The following is a 24,414-nucleotide window of genomic DNA, read 5'->3' as shown; positions in this document are numbered from 1 at the left end:
GGTCCTCTTATATAAAACATTTCTTTTGAATAAATCATAAGTATGAATCATGCTTAACTCAAGTTGTGGTCCAAACTCATAATTCACTATTAAATTAATCACTATTTTATAAGAATGCGTTTATCCCTAATTGAAAATTCCCATATAAGTAAATATTCTTAAAACCTATTTCCTTATTAACTTTTAAAGCCCTCTTAATTCGTCATATTTAGAAACAATTTATCAAGGAAAAGCTATTTAGCTAAAGATCAATGTTGGTGATTTTTCTCAGTATGTTGCTGGTGCCCACTGTGTTGCAGTTGCCGCCTTTGCTGATGTTGCTGCTGTTTCTGGTGTTGCTGCTGCTGCCGCTGCTTTTGTCTAGGTCCCAGGCAAATGACTACAAGAGTCGGCTTAGCAGGGACTCGAGCCGAGGACTGCCGTCCTGCCGGCCATCGCCGCTGAATTATGGCATTCCTAATATGGGCTATAGCTGTTGCTGCCCCTCTTTAAGACCCCTCTAAACCCACCGCCTCTGGGTTGTGTTGCTGTTGCATATTTTAGAGCGAATGGGCGCAATTGTTGCGCGTTTTATTGTTTTGGGAATAAGTGCGGATTTATAGAAATTCTCAGTTTCCCCCAGCTAAGCTGGCCCCGCGAGAGATTTTTGAAATGCTCTTGTTGTTTTCTCCCCTCCCGAAAAAAATAAATATGCAACAATATTTTTAAGTGCAACTCTCAGCAGTTTTTGGCAGGGAATATTAAAAGAGGGGGTGGACTTCGACAGGCACATGACATGAACTCAATTACGAACTACCATGGTCTTATGGTCCATACTCCCACCAAAAAGAAAAAGGGGGCGTGGCCAGTCGGAGGTACTTGGCTAAGAGTCCACAAATTACAAATGCCGCTCTGCATGTAAATGTGCACTTTTCTCTGGGCCCCAGCATCAAAATTAATATACACCAGTGTGGCCAGCAGGAAGTGCAGGGAAGATAGCAGCAGAAGCAGCAACCACAGAAAGAGACAGCTAGCTGGGCAGGAGAAAGAGACGGGGAATAGAGAGTAGAGGGAAGAGAAGAGATGGCGCAATAATAACAATGAAAATGCACAGAATGCGCCTTATATAAACGACAACAAATTGCCCATTTGGCACAGAAGACGACGATGATGACGACGGTTGGTCCAAGGTTCGTTAGCAGCCAAGTTAGGGAATATGGAATATGGCAAAGAGGGCAGCACAGTACGGCAAAACCCGTGACATGGTAGACATTAATTGGCTGCCATGTCATTCTGTTTATGGACAGGACTTGGCCCGGCCCCATTCTATTCTACTCGGATCGGTTCTCAGTTCTGTCATCGCCAGGCAATTCGAATTGCTACATTAGCGTTGAGCGCGGCCAGGAAGGTAATATTGATTAATAAGAGTGCGGCGATGAATGGTAATGAATCATACTTCATACCTGGAAAGTACTGAAAAATACTTAAATACTAGATACAAAATATAATCTTCAAAACACACAAATGTGTGAAAAATAACCATTAACTGAAATAAAAAAAAAGGGCTTTAGATATTGGGGCCTAATTGTTCAGTGATAATTTAGCTTAATAAATAGTTAAAGGTTTTTACAACAATTTATTTCTCTCAAATATGTATTAATTTTCATTCCAACAAAAATGGTATTTCATTCAAGAAAATTAAATAAATATTTTAAGATGTTTGATCAGGATTTTATAGGAATTAATTTATTTGTGGTTTTTATAACGTGATAACAAAATCAGGCGCAAATATTTTATAATTGTAATTGTAAAATATTAAATACATGACAAATTTCTGCGGATAGACAGATGCACAAATGTATAAATTACACACAATCATTTTACTTTTAATGACCCACTTTTGCGAGTCAATGAAAAGTAACACCTTTAATTCGTTAATTGTTTGGCCATCAATCAAAATTGACCCCCTGCCTTCTCTGATCCCCCTTTCAGCATCCGGATTGATGTCCCATGACCCCAAAAAAGCCCAATCGGATGCAGTCACAAACGGAAAGGAAAGGGAAGGAAAGTAGTCAGTCATGTCAGCTGTCCAGGCAACATTACGCATACGCCGCATGGGACGTCCGAAAAGGACGAGAGGTGTGTGTGCTTGTGCGTTTGTGTCAGGTAGCCAAGAGACTCCGTTTTGGTTCTCCAGCTAGACAGCCGTATTATTAACGCAGTTGCTGCTGCTGCTGGCATTTGCAATTTTACGCCGCGCATGTGCCACTTACGTGTTTGGCTGCCACAAAACTCCGCTTGGCTTGGCTGACTCGGCTAAGCTCCTATCATGTTCAAGTGCTTGGCCCCAAAAACACAAAACAGTGGGTAAAAAAACTAAGAGACTCTAACCAAGAAAGAAACAGCGTGGCAAATGCATAGGGCTTCTGATGTTGCTGCTGCTGCTGCATTTCCACTCGAGCTAACCCATGGTGTCACATTCGTCGACGCCAGTCAGTCAGTCAGTCATAGTCACTAGCAGTGTGTGTGTTGCAATGCAATTCTTGTGGTATTTGTGGCATAAAATAAAACGTAAATGAGCAAAAGGCAAAGGCAGCAGTGCAACTGCAACTGCAACACCACGATGCCACAATCTCATTTCGTAGCTGTCGTATTGAATTCAATGCATTTGCTGCTACGACACCTTGAGGTGTTCATTTTCATGCCAGAAGAAAATGCGCTTAATTATGCAGCATAGCAAAGCGATTCTTTTTATTTTTTGGAGGCCATAACTTGCAACTGGAGCGCTGGAACCGAGCTGCAAGGCTAAATATTCGCAATTGCAACAGAATTGCAAAATGGTTTGGAAAACAAAATATATATAGAGGGAGAAAAAAAAGGCCGATAACTTGAAGAGTTATTGCCAGAGACAGTTAAAAAAAAAACGCAGAAAAAAATACCCAACGAATCCCTGCAGAAATATGAATGAATACTTTATTGAATATTGTGCGACGTATGCAAAATGATGGCCGGCATTGCTGCTGTTGCCCGTTTGCTGGTAAACCGAAGACCGCAACTGACAGGAAACCATTTAAACTGACCTCAAATGACAACGGCAGCGACAGCCGGGACCCAGACTCACTCCAGACCCACCATTCCCATTCCCATTCCCTTTTCCTTTCCCGGAAAATACATGCGAAATACAAAATGCAATGCCAGCGAAGGGGGCCCACAAAAAATAAACCCAACCCAACTCAACCCAAAAACCATGGTAACCCATAGATGGACAATGCTGCGATGCTGGGTTGCTGGGAAAAATAAAACGCGAGGCTGCGAAGGAAAGAAACGACCAAAATGGTAGCTAGCCACAAACAAATTGGCAGCAATTTGAGGACCCAACAAAAGGCGACAAAAGCCCCGCCGAATGTTGTTGCTGTAAGCTCCTGCTGCAGCAGGACTTTCGCGGATTGTGTGACTCAACATCCCGGAAAAACCAACAGGAGCCATGCCGGCATAGCCATGTTGATGGAATGAAATGAAATATAGAATACAGCTCCACATTTCGATTGATTTATATGCTCGTGACCCATCCCCCCTCTTTCTCCATTTTTGAGCCAGAGAGCTATGCAAATTGCATGGCTCAGTTATAATGCCATTCCCTCGGACAAGGCCAGCATCCAGGGTAATCCAATACGCAGCCAGCCACTGGAGAAGCTGATCCAAGGGCCAGGCAGATGGCTCGGTAAGACACGGTAACGTGGAATCTCCGGTGAACGGACAACCTTAAAATGGAGCTGTCTCACATTAATCACAAAAGCTTTGTGAAGAGTTCTATTCAATGGAAGAAAGTTTAGCCAAGAGCATATTTCTTCATTTTAAGTGTTAGAAGTCTAGTCAGATCCACTGTCCTTGAAAATCATATTCTTTTACGGACAGCTTGTTCTCTTTAGAGGACAGCTTACTTTTGCTCTTAAATATCCATAGGTAAAAAACAAAAATCGTGATGATAATTTCTTATTTTAAAGATTTTAGAATTCAAAACAATGTATTTTAAAGTAACATTTTTGTTGGACAATAGACCGTTTCTAATTTTTAATAAAAGATAAAAAGTAACCTTAACCCTTTCATAGTTTTGTAAAAAATTATGTTATTAAGGCACATTGATCCCAAGTGTAGGTATTCTTTCCGCATTTCTTTATAAAAAGTTCTCTGTACTGTACAAACAGCTTCCGTATCTGCCCCTCCCTTGGTAATTTGCCTTAATTTCCCTGCATTTTCCTTTCTACCCGTTCTATTTTCTTTCTATGATACCCAGAACCTGTTAAGTACACACAAGTGTGGTCGTCGGTATTCTGGGCCCCCTTTGGGTCGTCCGCCTGCGGGAGGTTTCACTGTTGGCATCTTAGAGCTTCCTCCGATTCCCCCCACCTCCCATCCCGCTTGTAAGTGCAGTCACAAAATGCAATTTTAGCTTTCAATTGCCCGTGGAAACGGAGTGGAACCACCATTTCTCGTTGTTTGTGTTGCTGCTGCACTATTTTTTTGCCATTTTTTTTAACCATCTTTTTTTTTGGTTTGGTTTGGGTCATTTTCGTTTGTTGCACTGCATTCGTTTTGCCTTTGCCGCACACAATGGCCACGATAACTTTGCATTACATTAGTGTAAGTCGGTGTGGGAAAGACCCCTCGGAACTCCGCTTTCCTCGCCGATCGGCGGACAAAGGAAAACTGGTTTCGGTTTCGCTCCTTTTAGCTGTGGCATTTGCAACAATTGCATCAATGGATGTTGCTGCTGCTCTGCTGTTGCTCTTGCTTTTGCTATTTTTATTTATTACTTTTATGGCCAGAAGACAATATCAATACATTGATTTTTCGCAGCGTGTGTAGGAGTGTTTTTCGGTCACATATGGGACAGTTAGGCAAAAAATGGAAGTCGAAAAATGAATTTTTATTTACAGAAAGATTTTAAAAATATATTCTAAAATAAAATGTACCATTTAACATTAAGAAATAACATTAAACTTAAAAAATTTTGCTTTAAAAATAACTCTTTCTTCAATATTTGGTATTAAATTTAAACTTGTAAAAATAAAAATATAATTTTTATTATGTTACAACGAAAAGTAAGATATTTATTTACTTTAATGGTTTTTTTTTTAATATCCATTCATTGTCTTACTTTAAATATTCTTTTAAATATATATTATTCTCAGTGTCTTGCACCCCAAAAAAATAACAATGTTCATTTCGTTTGGCAGCCATCGGAATGGGAATGGAAAATTGTGAATGCGCTTTGAACTGTTCGACTGCATTCCCTGGAATCTTTGGCTTGAAGCAGCTGACAGCTTTATTATCAAATTGCCATGAGCTTCAGCCATTTGGCTCAATTTACGTCGTGGATCTTCTGCTGCATATCAGTGGTGTCGGGTATTTGGACTTGGAGTTGGAGTTTCTACACTTCGATGTTTCGATGGGGAAGTGGGAGCAGGCCAGTATATAAATCACTTTCGCCGCAAGTATCAATCTCTGACATGTGGCAAAAGTTGAACTGAAACTGAACCCTGCGAATGTGCGAGTGGAAAAGAGAAAGACTTTCGCACAATGGGAGAAGACAGAAAGGAAAGGCAAAATGTCGTCGTCGCCGTTGTCGTGTGACACTGAAATGCGGATACAATAAAAGTTTATTTTGTATGTGTGTAGGTTCACCCCCTCCATTCCTTCCCTTCCTATTTTTTTGTATTTTTCCAGCTCGGCTCCTTTTTGGTCCTTTTTTCATGGCTGACAAGACGCGAGGAGCAGCCAAAGTGCACCCCACGGAGCAATCACTCGATGCCATGGTATCCTTGCCGGCAGCAGCGAAAGCAACAGTATTGGTTTGGGGCAACAAGGACGCAGGACTCCTCACACGCATTAACGGCAGCTGCTCCTTACACACACATCTATAAAAGTTTATTAAATTTACAAGGAACTTTTATGCAGTTACTTTTTGACATGCTTCCTTGTTCACTTTCCTTTCATAAAATTGACAACGACAATGTTTGTTTGTATATGTGTGACCTTATGCGGGTGCAAAGGATTTCAATTTAAATGAACTTGCAGATGAGCATTTTATTTTTTTACACATTCAATAATTTTCGTTTTCAGGTCATATGGAAAATTACAAAAAAGCAAAAAAAGGCAAAAAGGATCAACGCAGAAAATGGCATTGAAATACAGCCAACAACTTGTCATATGTCACATTTTGCGGCTGATTTTGCGAATATTTACGTTGTTTATTTGCGGAATTTGTTGTTGTTTTTCTTAGCAGACCTGAAAAGGGAGTCGAGTTGAAACTGAAACTGAAACCGAATCTCAGAGGCCGTTATCTCGTCTCGTGTTCGATCCGCCAACACGTCGTCGTCAGCGACTTCGCCGGTGAAAGGAAGTTGACCTCTAAAGTTTAATGCATTTAAATAAATCTTAAAAAACAGCACATTAAGTCGAGACAAAGCTGAAAGCGAAAACAACAAAAAGGCAACAACGAAAAGAAAAATGTAGCGGGGGATGAAGTGGAGTTTGGAAAGGGAGTAATGTAAATTAAAAAAATTTAAATTTTTGCATTTTTTAGTCGGCAGCAATTAAACCGAGCGACGCGTGCAGCCTAGCCATAAAAATATTTGCCAAAAGCCGGTTACTTCGATGACTCAGAACTGGTTCGAACCGATTTTTTTTCGGAATCCAGTCTGAAAATCAGCTTATGTGGTACGTATATGGCAATTTTTTTTATAAAGGGAGTAGAAAAGTAGATATACTCAAATTTCCATCGAAAAATATTAAAAATCTCTTTTCTCTATTCTAATTTTAAAATGATTTATTCTTGGACCAATTAATTTGACTCATGAGAAAACATTTCGCTTTAAAATATTCAAAACTATCTAAAGGTACGTAATATCCAACATTTATAACTGACCTCCAGCTGCACATATGATAGTTAATATCCGCTTTTTCTCCTCCGCCCCATTATGAGTAATCATAAAGATGTATAATTATATTAACCCTATTTCCCGCCTTTACAATTCAGATTGATTGAGTTTCCTCTCTGTCATGCTGACGCATACGCATACTGCCGAGGTCTCAACTATCTATTTCATCGGAGGAACGGGGTATGAAAAAAAATCGAAAGTGATTTGCATTACAAAACTCAATTAGAGGCGTCAAATAGCCTTGTCCCAAAGACTCACATCCGCCCACTAAACACAGATAGATTTACAGAGACTGAATGCAAATCCAAAAACCCGCTTCGCTGAACCCATTGATCAAATTTTGATTGACAACTCGAGTGGCTGGGCTGTCTTGCTCTATTTTTGGGCCATATATCTTTGCTTGTGCTCTATTAAGCAAATTCGTTTGGCATTTCATTGATCTCATTGTTGCTATCTGGCTGGCCATAATTGCATCATTAACGGCAATTAGTGGAGGGGGGAAAAATACAGAGCTCAGACACAAATCCATATTGACAGGTCACCACAGAGAATGAAAGCGTAGGAGATGAGGGATTTTCGATATTTGTTATCGTTCGGTTTGTAATTCAAGTTTTGTGAGTCCTTAGATTTAAATATTTCTAAAAATAATTATATTAATAATATATATATATATACATCAACAGGACTAAAAAAATGTTTAAAAAGGAAAAAAATAAAAATACAAATTTAAGGAACCCCGAAGATAAATTCGATCTTACTTATCGATTGTTGTATATGAACAAAGGTAAATAAATAATTATGTTTATCATCGAAAATAACTTAAAACTACTTCATGTCATCTTATTATTGTAAAACTTATTTGCATAAAGAAAAATATAATAATTATAGGACAAGGACAAGTTCAAAGGGGATTTCTAAGAAACATGGAAAATACAGTTCGTGATTCGTGACGGAGTTCATTTTGAATTTCTTCAATGATTGGATGTTTTCTCACGCGGGCATTTCTGCTTTGTGTCTTTGCCTCAACTCCGCTGCAATATTCCTGTGGTTGCTATTGAAAATCGTCGTTAATTGTGCGCAAAAAAATAAGAGATATGTTTATAGGTTGAGACAGGCCAACGGATACAGCTACATAACCGTTTGTTCGATTATGAAATATGAGACTGAGACTGAAATTGTAATTCAAGCTCTCCTCCTGCAGGTGTTTTCGTTATGTGTCATTTAAGATATTGAACTTTGGCTCTGATGTCTCAGATCTCAAACGGAAGTTAAAACGAAAAACATTTAAAGCTCCGATGCTCCCACTCGATAAACAGAAGATAAACGACCGACTGTATTTCTTGGGGTTTTCGTTTTCATGTTCATATCTCTGTATGTGAATCTGAATCGCAGAGAACACAAGGTCATTTCGGCAGCAGCTTGGCAGTCAAATGTTGGCCAAAAGTTTTCCTTTTCACAATTTGACATGTAACAGGAAGAGAAGCCTCAAATTGAAATTTAACAATTGGCTGTGTGTGTGTTTTTGCGTGTGTTTTCTCGGTTGCCGACAATCTGACAGCCTCTTGAGTGGAATAATTCTCGATTCAAGTGGCTGAAGGCCCTTCGCAGATATTCGCCTGTGCGAAAAGCGAATCAGAAGCTGCTTACGATTTCATTTTCATTTTCACGTGTGGAGCGGGAAAGACAGGGCTTTTATTTATGGTCTTTAGCGGACAAAAATGGGAAAAAAAACTTTAGCAAACAAAAAAATATTTGTCAAGCTTTTTTAATGTTTGCCAAAAAAAAAGAAACTCTTATTATCTTGCATTTACATTGAACTTGTATTTTTACAACATTTATTATCGAATTTCGAATTTCCACACCTAAATATTCTTATTATTAAAAACCTATTAATGTCCGTCCTTGAACCCACATTAGTCTTATTTGTTCGCATATTTGCCATTCATTTTAAAATTCATTTTCCATTGTTTGGCTTGTAATTTTTTAAGCTCTACAAACTCTCCGTTTAAGCGACTAAACGAGGCAACTTTTTAGGTTCCTTTTTTGCTGTGCGTGAATATTGAAACACTGTCATTAGTTAAAACAAATATATGCGAACGTAAAAACGTAAAAAATAAACATAAACCAGCGGCTACTGCTAATTTTTCATATACACATATTTGCATAAATTAAAATGTAATTATAATAGTGTGTTAAAAAACGCAGGAAATGATTTATGCATGGAACGCAGAGCCCCGAAGATTCTGGGGGACAACAAACGAAATTGTCGCATTCTATATAAAAATGTATGTAAATATTCTCATTTTTTTACGTTGTGTTTGCATAAATAATTGCTACAAATAAAATAAAGCGCTATTAAAAAATGATGTATATGTATATCATAAATTTTACGAGTGAGTATCGTTTTTTGTAGCGTTTGGCATTCGCTTTTTAATTTTCAATATTTAACTTTTAATTGTGGGCAATCAATTTTAAAAGAGCCTGGGACTGGGCTGCGCTGTAAACATATCAGAAAATAGTTATTTCAACATACAAACGTACGCTTACATATAAATATGATTTTTCATATACAAACGCCGCGCCTCGGCATCATTTATCAAACCGAATATTTTCATCTGTCAGGCGCAAAAATTGTTATTGAACTGAACTCATTTTTAGAAAGTGAGTATGAGTTTGAGTCGAAGTTGGTCCGCGCACTTTGGGGAGTCATCGATTATGACTTTGAACGTACGTCCGAGTATATTTACATATACTGGTTGTGTGTAAATATATATGTGTATTGGCTACTGTGCAAAATTGACTATTCACCGAATTGAAATTTCAAGAACGCTCTCAAAAAAATCTCTTACAGTTTTTCCCCTTCCACTGCCATTCGATTTGTTTATTTATATTTTTTAAAAATTTTTGTTTGCTTGACTTTTTTGTGCTCCATCATGGCCAATCCAAGATGTGGAGTGAATATTTTTTAATTTTATGCCTGGTCATGGCCCCACGCACAGTTTGCCACAATTTTACTTTCATTTGTAATTATGATAATGTTTCGCAAGTGATCGAGATCACTCAAAAAATATCGTTGGATATTTTTAAGAGAAAGTACAGGTACTTAGGTTTAGATATTATATTTAATTTGCTGTAAATAATTTTGATGACCTCGAAATCCGCTAACTGATGTCTCTGACACGAAAATTACTGGCTCGACTTGTAGAACATTGAAAGCGATTCATTTAGTTGTTAGCTAGTCTTTCTTTTGCCGTTTTTTTATGCGCAAAGTTCAAACTACTTAAGACAATTATTTCCGGCACTTTTTCTTTAGCTTTGCCATAAAAACTGGCACAGAATTGTTGTTCCTGTTCTGGCAATTTGCCTGTCGCTTTAACTGAACTCGAACTGAACTGAAACTGAACTCGAATTTCACAGCAAATCGCTGTATAATTCCAATTATAAACAATTACCTGGAGTGAACCTAAGACGCCCCGAGTCACAGTATTTTTCTGCTTTTTCGGATTTTTTCTCGTTCTGTCCCACTAACCTGAAACGAAAAAGAAGAGAGAAATTGTTTGAGTAAAGTAAACGTTTTTAGCACTGATATGCGAAAAATCAGCAAGAGTTTCGTTTTCAGGGTGGTAAAATCAGAGTGTGACTCACTAGGCGTATGAGCGATTTTCGGAGCGATCCGGTTGAATGACACCCAAGTGGGCCAACTCGATCACCGAGTGCAGTCAGCATTAAATGTTAATATATTAATGATTTGCAATCGCCACCGCCACAGACACAGCCAGACTTTTCTCGGGCCGCATTGTGGACATTGGCCAACTTAGGCGACAATTGGCCGCTTTTAATTGCCAAGTCGAGTTGCCGCCGCGATTCCAAACCATTCCCATCCGGTTCACGGCACCCTAATGCGGCGGCAGATCTCGCATTCAGGCTCTGTGATTGCACGGTAAAAAAATTCTTGTGGCTTACATAGAAAGGAGAAAATCTATCTAATAATAAAATAAAATTTACCTCTTTATATTTCTTAATTATTGTTATATATTATGTTCCATAACTGAATTTAAATTAATGACGTTAAAAAACAGCAGAGCTTAAAATAAAGTGGCAATATTCCCAGGAAAATCAATTTCCATTTTCTATCTACTATTCAGATTTTTAATCACTTAAAAATTAAAAAAAGATTCGTAAATGCAATTAAACGCAGATTGGTTTTTTAATATATTTTAGAAGTTTAAAAAAATGCTTAAAAAATTGTAAATGAAATAATTGTTTTTTGATGTATTTTACATACAATTTCTTTAAAAACTACCTATTTGTTTCAGTTGAACTCTCCGCTATGGCAATTCATTAACGCTCCACATGCGAAAGAAACGCTGCAAGTCCGTCTCGGACTCTGGCTCAAAGAAAAAGTTGCTGTGCCAGTTTCGGGCTTTGTGCAACAGTTGCAGCTCGCAGGCTGCGAGACTTCGACTACGAGACTGAGAGAGTCGAGAGTCGAGTCATGATTGTCTATCCGTCCGTTTGTCCGACTGGACCGGCGTTGGTTTAATTATTTAATTTTGCGCTCATTTGCATGAGGCAAGCAGCCAGTCTCCCCGCCTTTCGCAAGTGATTTGCATCCGAGACTGTGCTTGTGTTTGGATCCGTGCAGTGGAGCGCATTCGCATTCGTACAATTCCACTCCCCCTGCAAAACACCCACGCCCAACAGCGATCTATGACCAGTGTGAAGCCAAGTGGAAATGGAAATGGAAACTCAGGCTGCGGTCGATGGCGATGGTGATGCCGAAACTGAAACTGAGACTGAACCTCAAGCCAAAGGTGCCCCCTGCAGGCCTCGATTAAATTTGGCAGTGTTGCACGTTTAATCCGCCGGTTATAAAACAGGGTGTAACAACAATGGTCAAACAAATAGGTCGGAAAAATTTAAGCAAAGCTTTGTTTTTCTTTGGAAACAATCAAAAGAAATAAGTTAAGAAATAAGAAATAAGTTTACAAACAATACATTTACATAAAAATAAATAATAGTTGTAATCGAAATTAGTTAGGATAGTAGCCGTAAATCGTATTTGTGAAATTTAAAAATACTAAAATATATTAGTATATCTATCTATATAAGCTTATTTTGATAACATGTTTAGTTAATTTCAAATTTTTTTGTAACTAATTATTTGCTTCATTTAGTTATCTATAGCTGTACATTAAACTCTCTCAGTCAAAAGCCACAGGGCACCTTTAAAAGCGGAAACCCCACCCACTGCCAATGTAACTGTGAACAAAACGCTAAAATTATCCTCTATTAAGCTAAAAAATTCACTTTAAATTTGTAAGCATTTCCCCGTAACGAAAAATTCACTGGAAAAACAGTTGGCCTGCCAACCTGGCAACCACCATTGCAATTTTACAGCCACTGCAGCCCTCGGCCCAATATGTAAATTCTTCTATAAAAGCGAAACCAAAAACAAGAGACAACAAAAATGTTAGCCCCGAAATAAATTCAAATTTTTTATGAATCAGGGAAAGATGTGAGCATGTGGGCGGAGTAGAGTGGCGGAGTGCGTGACTGAATGGCAGACTTGGACAAAGTTTGAGTGAGCTATGGAAAAAGACCACTACAAAGTGTATTTTGCACTGGGAAATATGTTACAAAAAAAAATGAAGAAGTTTTTTGAAGAACCCTTTTACAGCTTTTACTTAAGTACTAAAATTTATTCATGTAAAAATTAAAAAAAAAATTAAAAACAAAGAAGCAAAATAATAGCAGATATTATTAAAATATTTTATGTATCAATAGGTGAGTAAGACAATAATGTCTCGTTACCCATATATTTCAAAATTATATTTCTCTGTGCACATTTTCTGGTTGAAATGAAACATTTGATTGCTTTTTAAAACAGCATCTAAAAAACGTATATTTAGTGTAATTTTTTCCCCAGTGACATTGTCCACGTTGATGATGATGCTTCTGCTGTGAAGATGTTGTGGATATTTCTATGGCTGGTCATCACCAAAGCCTGCAGAATGTCTTTCAATATTTTATGCGTGGGCGGAGTGGAGTGGAGGAAGGTAAGACATCGTCGACACACTGACACACACACAAGATGCTGAAAAATTAATGAAAATGCCGTACCAAATTGAAAACAATCAAGGCCCAGGCGGATAGACAGAGACAGCTAGCATAAGAGTGAAAGAGAGGGGTATAGAGAGACTAGAAAGAGAGGGAAGAAAGAAAATGCAGTTGACCAAATATGCGCAAATATTGTGGTTTGAATAGAGCAACAACAAGGCAAAAGCCGGTAAAGGCAGAAATAAAGCGTGGCAACAAGATGATGATGATGATGATGAGCTTGTATGATGATGATGATGGCGATGAAGAAGCCTCTCTGACTAAAAAAAGAAAGACGAGGCGAAAACAAGAAGAAGAAGACGAAACACAAACAAGCAACTTGAAAACTTGATGTAGGTCAAATATTTTTTTCTTGCGGCTTCCAGTCAACGCCTGCTAAAAAGTGGTAGAAATAGGGGCGTTACGGGGGCATCTGAAAATGGAAGAGGGTACCAGGGAACGGGAACTCGTCTTAAATGTCTGCCTTTGCCCACATGTGTGTGTGTGTGTTTTGTATCTGTGTGAGCGTGTTACTTTCGGTTTATAGGCCAATGCAAGATGGCAAGTTTATGAAGCATATGCGGAAGCAGAACGCCGTGAGATCTGGGGAAGGGGTTTCTTTCGGGGGAGGGGCCTTCTTATAAAGTTGCACCCTCTCACCATCTCACATCGCCCGGGGTTACGATGAAGTTTCCGACATTGATGAGGCTGCCGGAGCGGAGCTGCCACAATAACCAAAGGAGACAGACAGCTGGCCCAGCTCGGGTTTCTCGGGTTGCTGTTGCTCCTTTAGAGCGTTCTTAATTGCCGAGGCAAACACAGTAAAACAAAAAACGAAACAAATAATAACCCACCGGGAGAAAAAAGTTGGTCAATAGCCGACGAGTCCCAAACGAAACTTCCGTTCAGACATTGCAGTCGCTTTTAAATGGTTGTGGAAACAAAGAAATTGTACAACCGCAAGCCATTTTTAATAGCTTTCAATAATTGATTCCTGACTTAATTTTTAGACCACTTGCAGTTGATACTTGCAACTTCTGAACTAAAAGGCTGTATTTGTAATCAACCTCTGAAAAAGTATGGCATTCATTTTATAAACCAATCTATTTTTGGAAAATATATAAATGCTCATAAAAATTAAATAAAATATACATCTTTTTAGTTATACAGAAATATGAATATGACAATTGTTAGACTAATATTTATTTATTAATCAATTTAAAAATCATTTATAATTTTGAAAGGTGTTTATTATTATTTATTCATTTGTTATTATATTTACTATTGCTGTGTAGCCATTTTTGAATAAATTAAGTATTTAAAATATTTAATATTTTTTTTAATTATTAATTAATATTTAATAATTAATTTTTTAATAATTTTAATATTTTTTTCTTAATTTAAAGCCCTAAACAAATATTTCTTCCTCTGCAATCAAGACAAAGAAAAGCTGCTGTCAAAGTTCTTGGCATCTGGTAACCGGGCGAAGGCTCAAAACTTATTTACCCGCAGAATGCAACCCTGAGCAGATGAAAAACCCCCACAAAAACCCCAACCCCCTGCGCTGCCAAACCCACTGAACTCCTGCCAAATTGGACCATGAACGTGATCAATTATTTCCCATTGTTGCGCATTTTTTCTTGTGTGTGCCTGCCTCGAAATCAATAACACAACAAAAGCCAAGTCAAGCGGCCAAGCAGCTCAAGAGTCAAGGCTAAAGTCGAACTAAACTTGAATCGAGTTGCGTTTCGTATTTGTCTTTATCAGAGAGACAAACTAAGCTTAAATAATAACTGTCCGGGGACCGCAACAAATACACAATTATGAGCGTGGCCAAAAGGCTAGAAATGCATACAAAATCACATCAAATATCAATGTCAGTCGTTAATTGTGGCTCTACGACCGACCCAATCGATTGTGTCAAGATGTTTGTGGGCTATAAAAAGATGATGGCGTTACCTTCTCTGTATGTCTGGTCTTCTGACCCCTCGGGCAATTAGGTGTTTGTTATGTGGTTTAAAAGTGCCGTGGCCAAATATAGATCGGTCCGCCTCAGTGTTTTTAACTCGTTTCAGTGAGCTGGCATTTTTTTTTGTACTTTGTCAAGATAATGAAATACTTGAAAAATGAGCCGTTTTTTAGATTCAGTTTTTTTGTCTGCACCTATTGTTCAGTTTGGCTTGCAAGTGGCTTCCGCTTTTTAAGTTTGCTTGTTCAGCTTTTCAATTACTTTGGCAAACTTTTTGTATCGCCTGTTTTACTGTTTTTTGCTGACCTTTGCTGCCTTTTTTTCTTTTTGGTTTATAGTTTCGGTAAATGAAATGTAACGATCGTTCACGTAAGTAGTAGTTAAATATCGAACCTAAGATAGTGGTTTGAAAAAAATGGGGAAATAACAAGAGAGAGGCTGATATTGTGGTGCAGATAAAAGGAAGGCTTACCTAAGAATTGGGACTAAAAGAAATATAAACGAAGGATTGCGATTGAAAAATATAAGAAAATAAAAAAGATGTTACAGAAAAATTAATTAATAAAATGAAATTGTATTTCATTACATAACATTTCCATTCAAATATTTTATCTTAATTTTAAATTCAACATAACCAGATCTAATTTGAGTAAAGTCACGCTGTCTTTCTCTCAACTACTCAAAGAACACAATGGAATGTAGTTTTGCATTTCTCACCGAAATAAAAGAAAATTATAAATACAAGTAGAAAGTCGAAACGAAACCCTAGATTAGTCTCTAACAAATTTACCATAATTAATTTTTTAATCATCTGCAGTTAAAGGCCGTTCAAACGGCTCGACTTTCCGCTCTTTTTGCCGCAATTGAATTAATTCAATGTGAATTTAAGCCGAGAAACAACTAATTTCAGTTTAGAGCGGACTAATTTCAAAGGAAATGGCGGACATCAAGCAAAATGCTGGGACAATGACTCTGAAGCTGCTGGCCAAGTGAAGATACCGTTTTTTCACCCAGCATTATCGGCTTTTGTGTCCAGCCAAAGCTCGATTCCCCCGTTCTTTTCAATTTCGTTAATGGATTTGGCTTTTGTTTCGGTCGTCCGTCTGAGCCGTGAAATGTTTTAGACAAAGTCGTAAAACTAATAATGGCAAATAATAGTATAGTGTGCATGCAGGTACTTGGAATCGGGTATTTGGGTAGCTCAAATTAATTTAATGTGAACCAGCGAGCTTTCGGTGATTGCAGTAACCGAGCTAATTGGTGGCCTGTATTTTTTTCATTTCATTTTTATATCTTTTCCCCTTTTGACTAATGGTGACCAGGCCCAGCATGTGTGCGCCGCCGCCAATGATATATAATTAGCCAAGGCAAAAAGGCAAATTGGCTGACCAATGTCTGGGCCAGAGTTTAAAGCCGCAAATGCCCAAAAGCAAAGTAAGTATCCCCCACCCTTTTTCCCCCTCCAAAATGTTTTTACAAATTGCAGACTAATTTGGTAAGGGGCCCTACGAAAAAGGGCCAACACTTGCTGTAACTTATGGCCCTCTGGTCTGAATATATATACATTTATATGTTGCACATTTCCTTTTGAAAAGTTATTAGCGTGCTGAGCGCCATTTTTCTTGCTTTTCTTTTTGATTTAACATTTTTTATTTCCACCCTGGGCAAGTATTTTTTTTTAGAATTTTCATTAAAAGACATAAATTGTGCAGAAAAATGCTCCTCTACTGCTGCCGGCTAAAAGAATGTCTGTAGCTGCAGATGTATCTGTATCTATGGCTACGGCTATATACATATATATATCTGGATCTGTACACCCAAAAAAAAAATCCTGAGTGTCAATTTAATAACTGTGGGTTAAAATGACACTGCCCCTAGGATCAAATTTTTGGGGTCAATTTGCTCCCAAATGAGTGTCAAAAGTACACCGCGTTTTCAGAAAAATCGTATTTGATACTAAATAGTGTCATTTTGATAAAACTAGGTTCACATCGATCCCAATAATTATCATTTTTGATTTTCGAAGTTCGAAGTTCGGCGATGTTTTACTCGAGTATCGATTTCGTTTATACTTGTCAAGAGTTCGCTCGCGCGCAAAATGGTTCGATGGCCCAGTTGGTAAGGCGTCTGCCTCTGATGCGAGAGGTCCCCGGTTCGAAACCCAGATAAATCAGAGTAGGTAAAAAGTTTTTAAAATGCAAATGTATCATTTTAAGAACAAAAATGTTAAGTTGTGTTAGATTACTGATAAAAAAAAAAAAATAATGGTGTTGCGAGCGGGATTCGAACCTCGTTCCCCCGAGCACAAAATAATATCAGAACCTAGCGCCTTGGCCCCTGAGCCATGCCCATATTAATTTTTCCCATGGCAGAATGGTTACAGGAGCTTTCAAGCAAATGTCAAATTTTATTTAATACTAAGAAAATGACACCGGCTAGTGGCTCTTTGACACCAAAAAGGGTCAAATTAATATTTTCGAAAGTATTAAAGTGACACCAGAATAGGGTCAATTTAATGACGTTCGGATCAAAGATTTTTTTCCACTCAATAGTGTCACATTGACACCTAAATAGGGGCATATTGATGACTACTTTTTTTTGGGTGTAGCTGAGTCTGGTCTGGGTCTGTCTAAGTGGGCGGCAGAAGGAGTACATGTACATGTCGAGTGCTTTATTTTTCAGCCTTTGCGCTTTTTATTTACGGTTTTTTTCTCCCAGCATTTTGAATGAATGAAAGTTGCACGAGTGCAACGAATAAATGAATGAATGAATGAGCGAGCAAGTGAACGAGTGTAAGAGTGAGTGGGTGGCAGCTACAAGAATGTTGCAAATGGTTCAACAAAACGTTGCATATTAAAATATTTGGGTGGGGTGTACATGTACACCACTGCGTATGCTCAACATTTGCAATTCTTTGCATTACTGAGAAAGGAAATTAGTCAAATGCCGGCGACAAATTGAATAGCGAAAAACAAACCCTGCCATAATGGAATACAAATACCGTTTACAAAGTCCGGGGAAGAACCTTTAGGTTGGTTGAAACAAAAAAAAGAATGAAAAAAGGTAAAGACCTCTGCAGCTGTTCACAGCGGAAATGGAAGACTTAGAAATGCATGGTGGCCACAAAAAATACAAAAACTCACGGGATATTATATTAAACACTCAGACGGAAGAAAGAAAAAGCTAAAAAATTGTTTGGGTTTTTACCTTGGGATTATATGAAGTATGGTAAAGTATGGATATCGGTTAACAAAAGGGGGAAACAAGACATATATTAGTTTGCACCTCTAAGGATTCTAGGATTCTAATTTGTTTTAAGAAAAAAATGTCAAGGGTTGCCTGCCTTTATGCCTATCAAAAAATATTTCCAAAATATTTTAGAAGCTATTTTAATTGGCAGCAAAAAGAAAAAATGTTAAATATATCAGCTCAAAAATTTCCAATAAAATAATAAATATTAATAAGTTAGAAATTTAAAGAAAGTAAATATTTTTGGCATTCGTTATAGACCCTTTATGCTTTAAGCCAACCATGGACAACCATTAAATCCAGTGGTTCTACCACTTAAAACCCACTCTTTCCCCATTTCACGCTGCGATTAAAGAATTTTTTTCTAGCCCGCGCCCACTTAAGGTTAAGGTTTTCACTTTTTTCCTCAGCCAGTTTCGCTTTTCATTGGCCATTAAGTTTTGACGTTAAGAAACAAAAAAGCAAAAGATAGCAACACAGTCTGTCCAACTATTTTTGCCTATTTTGTTGATGCGACGTCGTAAACTTTCATGTGCCGCCTTCGCTGCCAACTTTTTGGTCGTGATCTTTCACTCACTCACTTTTTCCTCACTGTCTCTTCAAACTAACTGCCTAACAAACACACAGCACACACACGCCGAGGCATTCAAATTAGTTGTGGGCGCTGGTTCCCTGCTTTTTTCTTTCGTTTTGGATCCGTTGTAATTTCAGGCAACACACGTTCGTGAGGGCCGAAAAACCAAGTCCACCTGACCACGCCCACCTGCCAGTCGCGGGACACGCATAAATCTCGCCACTATGTCAATCGCATCAAAGTCACGTAATCTATGTGACATTTTCACTGAATCGTTAAAATTGGAAAAAGCGCGTATGGAGCTGCACTTCATTTCACACAGGAAAAAATGTACAAATTTGTTTAAACTGCGAAAGAACAAATCCATTACTTAATTTAAATAGGTATCTAGTGGATAATAATACTATAGAGCTAAAACTTAAATAATATTGTATTACATTGATTTTATTTATTTTATTTTTGTTTATCCACTAAAAACTTCTCACGACAGAAATAATCTTATAAAAATAAAAAATATATATGTCTAATTAAATTTTATTTGTCACCCTACCCTACCAACCATTCTTTTTTTCCAGTGCACTTAGAACGCACAATGCCTGCGGGCTCTCATCCATGAATAATTCAAGTGGCGTTCGGCAAATGCAGTTAGATGCACATTTGCTTGGTAAATTGTTTTTAAATCTGTTTGCCCATGTCCGTTAGTTAGTGGCTCATCAGCTGGCTAACACTTCACGGCCAGTCAACCGACTACAAAGATGATTAATGTCAAAGTCAGCGGACAGGGCGAGCAAAAATAATAATTAAATTTTTACGTTAAATCCGATCATTATGTAAAAACGAATTGAGTTCTGCGCCAGCGAAGGTTTAATCAAATTTTTCACACGAAAATATTTTGTAAAACTTTTTGCTTAACCCCGTTGCCAAAAATATAAAATAAAAAGTACGACTGAAACACAATGCGCAGCAAAAAATGGTTAACACAGAGCCCGTGAACTCTCACACATGCTCGCTTTAAAAGTGGTAGTGGTTGCGCTTATTTTCCTTCATTTTGCTGCAAATCTCTCACCATCTATTGTATTTTTCAGGGAAGAGGAAAATTGTGCGACTTTGTCTGTATCTCTGTATCTCAAAATTAAATGCATCATAACTGCACGCGATTTCAGCAGTGGATTATCTTCTTCCCTGGCATCGTCTTTCAAGGTCAGAGAGCTTTTCATTGCAGCTGACAAAACTCATGCTCAGTCCTTGGATGTTGGATAAATTATTGATAACAATCTAAAGACGCGCTTTCAAAAGCCGTTTACACTTAGGCAAAACGATTGTAAAGCTAAATATTTTATTAATTATGAAAATATTCCTAAAGCCTGTAGATGTATTTTTAAAATATAATTAAAAATCTATCAATTTTCTCTTCTTTTTCTTATAATAGGTAGTAACGCTAAATTTAAATGGGTAAATTTTTAAGTTCCTTATATTATTAATTTAAGGTGTTTATGATTTAAAATGGATCTATAAAGGAATTTATTATTATTTTATTTATTAATTATTATATCTGTCTAATTTTCTTTAAGAAATTAATTTTTATTTTATTTATTAAGAAACATATAAAATATATGTAAATCTACTATAATTTATTTCGTCCAATTTTCTTTATCTATACCTCCGTTTTACATTTACCCACATAAAACATTCCTTGTCCTCAATTTTTTCTCAGTGCCCTTCTGTCAGCGATTCACAAGTTTCCTTTTGACAACTTTAAGAATGGGCCAAAATGATTTGTGCGAGGCCAAGACAGCGACAGCCAACAGCAACACTTTCCATTCACGCCCGCGCCTTTCGCTTTTCTTTTGCAAACAGTTCTCAAGTTGTGCGAAACTGGAAATTAAAAACACTTAATGTGCACTTCCGGTTGAGTTGGGGGAAGATGAAAATTCCGTAGATACTATATTCGAGATCCCAGACTTTAGACTGAGTTGCTGTTGCCGGAGCAGCCAGCAGCAGCAGCAACTTATCGGTGCCATCAGCAACAGCAACATGTACAGCGGCAACATCGGCGGGCCAACAACATTTTACGTTAATATGTTTGTTTGTTTGTCTTTTGTTTTTGGCTCTAACCCTTTTTTGGCACGTTTTGTCTTCTGCCTTTGTTGTTATGTTTGTGTGTCGTCTTGTTTTTTTTTCTCCACCACTCCACTCTACTCTTTCGCTAAATGTTGTTTACTCTTTGTCATTGTTGGTGTTGTTGCCATTTTTCTTTTGTTTTTCCCAACATTGTTGGTGCCGCTGCTTAACATTCACCTACTTTTCACCTTGTTAGCCACGTTCGAGCAGCAGAAGCAGCGACAGTAGTAGCAGCAGTAGAAAAAGCAAGTTCTGCGCTTGGCCCTGGCATCATCATCAAAGCCAACAGCGGAGGCTTCAAATGAAATTAGAAGTTGACGCAGTGCAAAAGTAGAAAAAGCTAAAAAAGCAGCTAAAAAGCACCAAAAGGCGGCCAGCACAATGAAGTACAACAACGGGACGAAAGGGGCTAAAACAAAAAGCCAACAATGCAAAATGCACGGAAAGCCAAAGCCAAGGAATGAAGCGAATTCAGAAGGAGAAGGCCTACACTAAAAAGTTATACAAAATTATGTTAAAAATTAATACTACTTCAAAAACCTTTTAATTAAATTGAAGGAAACTTTATAAAATTATAAAAATAAAGTTTACATTCTATGATTGAAATGAAAGCCTAATAATAATATAATAAATATAAAAGTTAAGTTTAATGGAATGTAGAGTTAAACTTCAGTAGCTAGACAACTATTAAAATAATATAAAAAATCATTTATTATTTTTAATAATATTTTAAACTAGTTTAAAAGGTAAATACTTATTAATATTTTGGTTGTTATTTAAATTGATTTTATAAAAATTAAAATACATTTTAGATGATAACAACAGATGCATTAAATATTTTATTTCCACCTCTGGTCCCCCCTTTTTTCGCCCAGTGCATCTCCACTCTCCTCGGCAGTGAGAAGATGAAAACTGAGCTCTAAGTAGAAAGTTAATTAGGCTTAAATGTGCGAGAAGTCGACGATGACGACGGCATTGAGTAGGAAAGACAACAAATACAACAGAAGAATAATAGCAACAATAGCCGGGGAGAAGATGAAGCAGAAAAGCCAATTAAAAATTCTTATGCTTTAGCTTCTGCTTTAATTTTTCCTACCAGCTTCGGAATGGCCAATAATAATTTTTAGACAAAAAACTGAAGCGGCGGCATCTGCTTGTTAATTAATTTTTATGCATTTCTACAAATGTTCAATCCGAAAAAGTTTTGCCGATGCGGACTTTGGCTTTATTTTGTTCGCGTGCAGCGAAGCGGGGCAATCAATGGCCAGCGAAAACTTTCGTTTCGTTTCGACTGAATTTCACTCGCGTTGGCCCAAAGGCGCCCACAGAAAATCGCCCAGAAATCACTGGCCAAACACGCCGCCAACTTGGTTGACATTAATTGGGCCCATTAAACGGTGTTCGCTAATAAGTTGGCATCAACTAAGTTTCGGAAGTGCCGCTCTAGCTCTTCCGTTCAGATTTGTTCCGGCCATTGTTGTTGCTGTTGTTCTCGGCCTTGTCCGCCGGCAGATGCGGAATTGGAACGATTAACACTCGAATTGTTTACGCCGGATTGGATTGGATTGGATTGCGAATTTGTGTGTTGGCGGCCCTCTAACGACATCCCAATCTGTGACCCAAAAGTCCACTTCAACTGGATTAACCACAACCGACAGAGGGATACCTTTAAAGCGATGCGAAAATGGAAGGATATTCTAGCAAAAATTTTACAAAATAATATTTAAATAATAATTTTAGGCTGAATTTTAGGCTAAATTTGAATTTTATCCGAAGTCTAAAATAGGCTGAAATTTAAAAAATAAAATAAAACACATAACAAGAAAGAACACAAAAATACATTTAAATAATTAAAAAAAAATTTTTGAAATAAAATGATATAGTTGAAATTTAGAATATTTGGTATATTTTACAATATTTTGGAACAAAATAATAATTAATAAATATTATTTAATACTCTCAACAGAATATTATTTTTTAATATCTAATAACTATAGATAAACTTCAAAGATCTGTATAATATTTTTAAGTAAACAAATTCACATCACAATTAATTTTTCCTAGAAAATTGTCTCTTTCTTAGGCTTAAGTTCATATATCAATGTAAAATCTGAGCTACCCACTCCATATCCGTTACCATCTCGATGACTTCATCGAGAAGCACATTCCCACTTCCCACTAACCAAAGAGGAAGCATTAACGCGGCCTAAAGGTCGTGCCATCAACGCAGCCAACGGCAGCAACTAATTTAGGGCTTAACTCTAATCAAAGTTGAGCAGCAGACCGTCGGACCGAAAATCTCACGGATGCGTGCCTGCATGCGAATGTGTGTATCTGTGTGTTGGCCATAATTGAATGGTAGGTGGAGTGGGGTAATCCACTGGGCAATGCAGCCACAAAAGGGATTCTCGACTCGACTCCTCATCCACTCCAGCACAACTTTCTGCATGTGCCAGTCAATTTGCATTTTGAGGAGCGCCTCTGTTGCAACTGTTGCATAATTAAAATTGGAAAATTAATTTCATAATTTTTGCCCAGCGCTTTCATTATTAACAATTGTCCCGAAAAAACAAAAGCTCCGCCTCTGTTGACCAACATTTTCTCTGTTTTTCAGTTTTCAGTTCTCGGTTTTCAGTTTCAGTTTTCAGTTCGCCACGATTCTGGGCATCTCGATTCGCTTTTGTTTGAGGTTCCGAGTTCCTGTTCTGGTCGTTTGGCTGCTTCCATTTATTATTTATGTGCATTTTGATGTGGAAAATGTATTCCTTTTTCATCTCGTTTTTGTTTGTTATAGTTATATTTTTCTGTGTGATATTTTTTTTGGTTGTTACATGGATGGAGTTTTGCCAGTTGCAAAATTTGTCGCCCACCCGGAAAACTTTTTAGGGAGATATACTATATATACATTTTGCGTATTGTCATTTGGATAACATTGTAATGCAGCTGGACAGCAAAAGTTGTAGCTTTTTTTGCACTCGGAGAACTGGGAAAGCTGGAGAGCAATTTTCACACTTCACACTCTCGAATCATGTGGGTTAATTAGCAGTAGCTTTTCCTCAACTAAAGGGAAAACACTTGGTAATATCTGCAGCATTTCCTCACCGCCTTTGGCAGTTCCGATTTAACCCCGGCTTGGCAACTACAGTTCCGATTTAACCCGGGCCTAAAGAGGCCGCCGAGGCAGAGTTGGCCAAAAGAAATCGCTGATGTAATGCCACGCACATTTGCCACAAGGCAATGCCCCTTCCACACAGCCGACTAACTGCCCATTGTGTGTAAATTTGTTACCATTTTTTCTTCTTTTTCGTAGTTTTTGTTATCTACGTTACCTCGTATTGCACATCAAAGGTAATTTCTAATTTGCTGGTGTTTTATTGTTTTTCTGCCGGTTCATTTTATGGCGCCGACTTATGCAACACCTCTAAAGGCAGCCACGCATGCGCTCGAATTACACACATGTGGATATGGACATGGACACTAAA

At 37.7% G+C, this 24,414-nt stretch overlaps 1 protein-coding gene across 4 annotated transcripts in view; it reads right to left on the bottom strand.

The window, feature by feature from the left end:
* The window catches only part of RhoGEF64C (Rho guanine nucleotide exchange factor at 64C), a 133,778-nt gene that overhangs the window by 76,789 nt on the left and 32,575 nt on the right, over positions 1 to 24,414 (bottom strand). For 2 of the 4 annotated variants that reach the window (XM_070215444.1, XM_070215443.1), the window contains exon 3: positions 10,373 to 10,449. The exons of the other annotated variants lie outside the window; for them this stretch is intronic. The gene's annotated coding sequence lies outside the window, so the exon portion shown is untranslated. The remainder of the gene's footprint in view (positions 1 to 10,372; positions 10,450 to 24,414) is intronic. 4 annotated transcript variants of the gene reach the window in all.

Source organism: Drosophila takahashii, chromosome 3L (assembly GCF_030179915.1).
Source record: "Drosophila takahashii strain IR98-3 E-12201 chromosome 3L, DtakHiC1v2, whole genome shotgun sequence".
Taxonomy (NCBI): domain Eukaryota; kingdom Metazoa; phylum Arthropoda; class Insecta; order Diptera; family Drosophilidae; genus Drosophila; species Drosophila takahashii.
The sequence above is the reverse complement of the archived record's forward strand: the minus strand, read 5'-3'. Positions and strand labels throughout refer to the sequence as shown.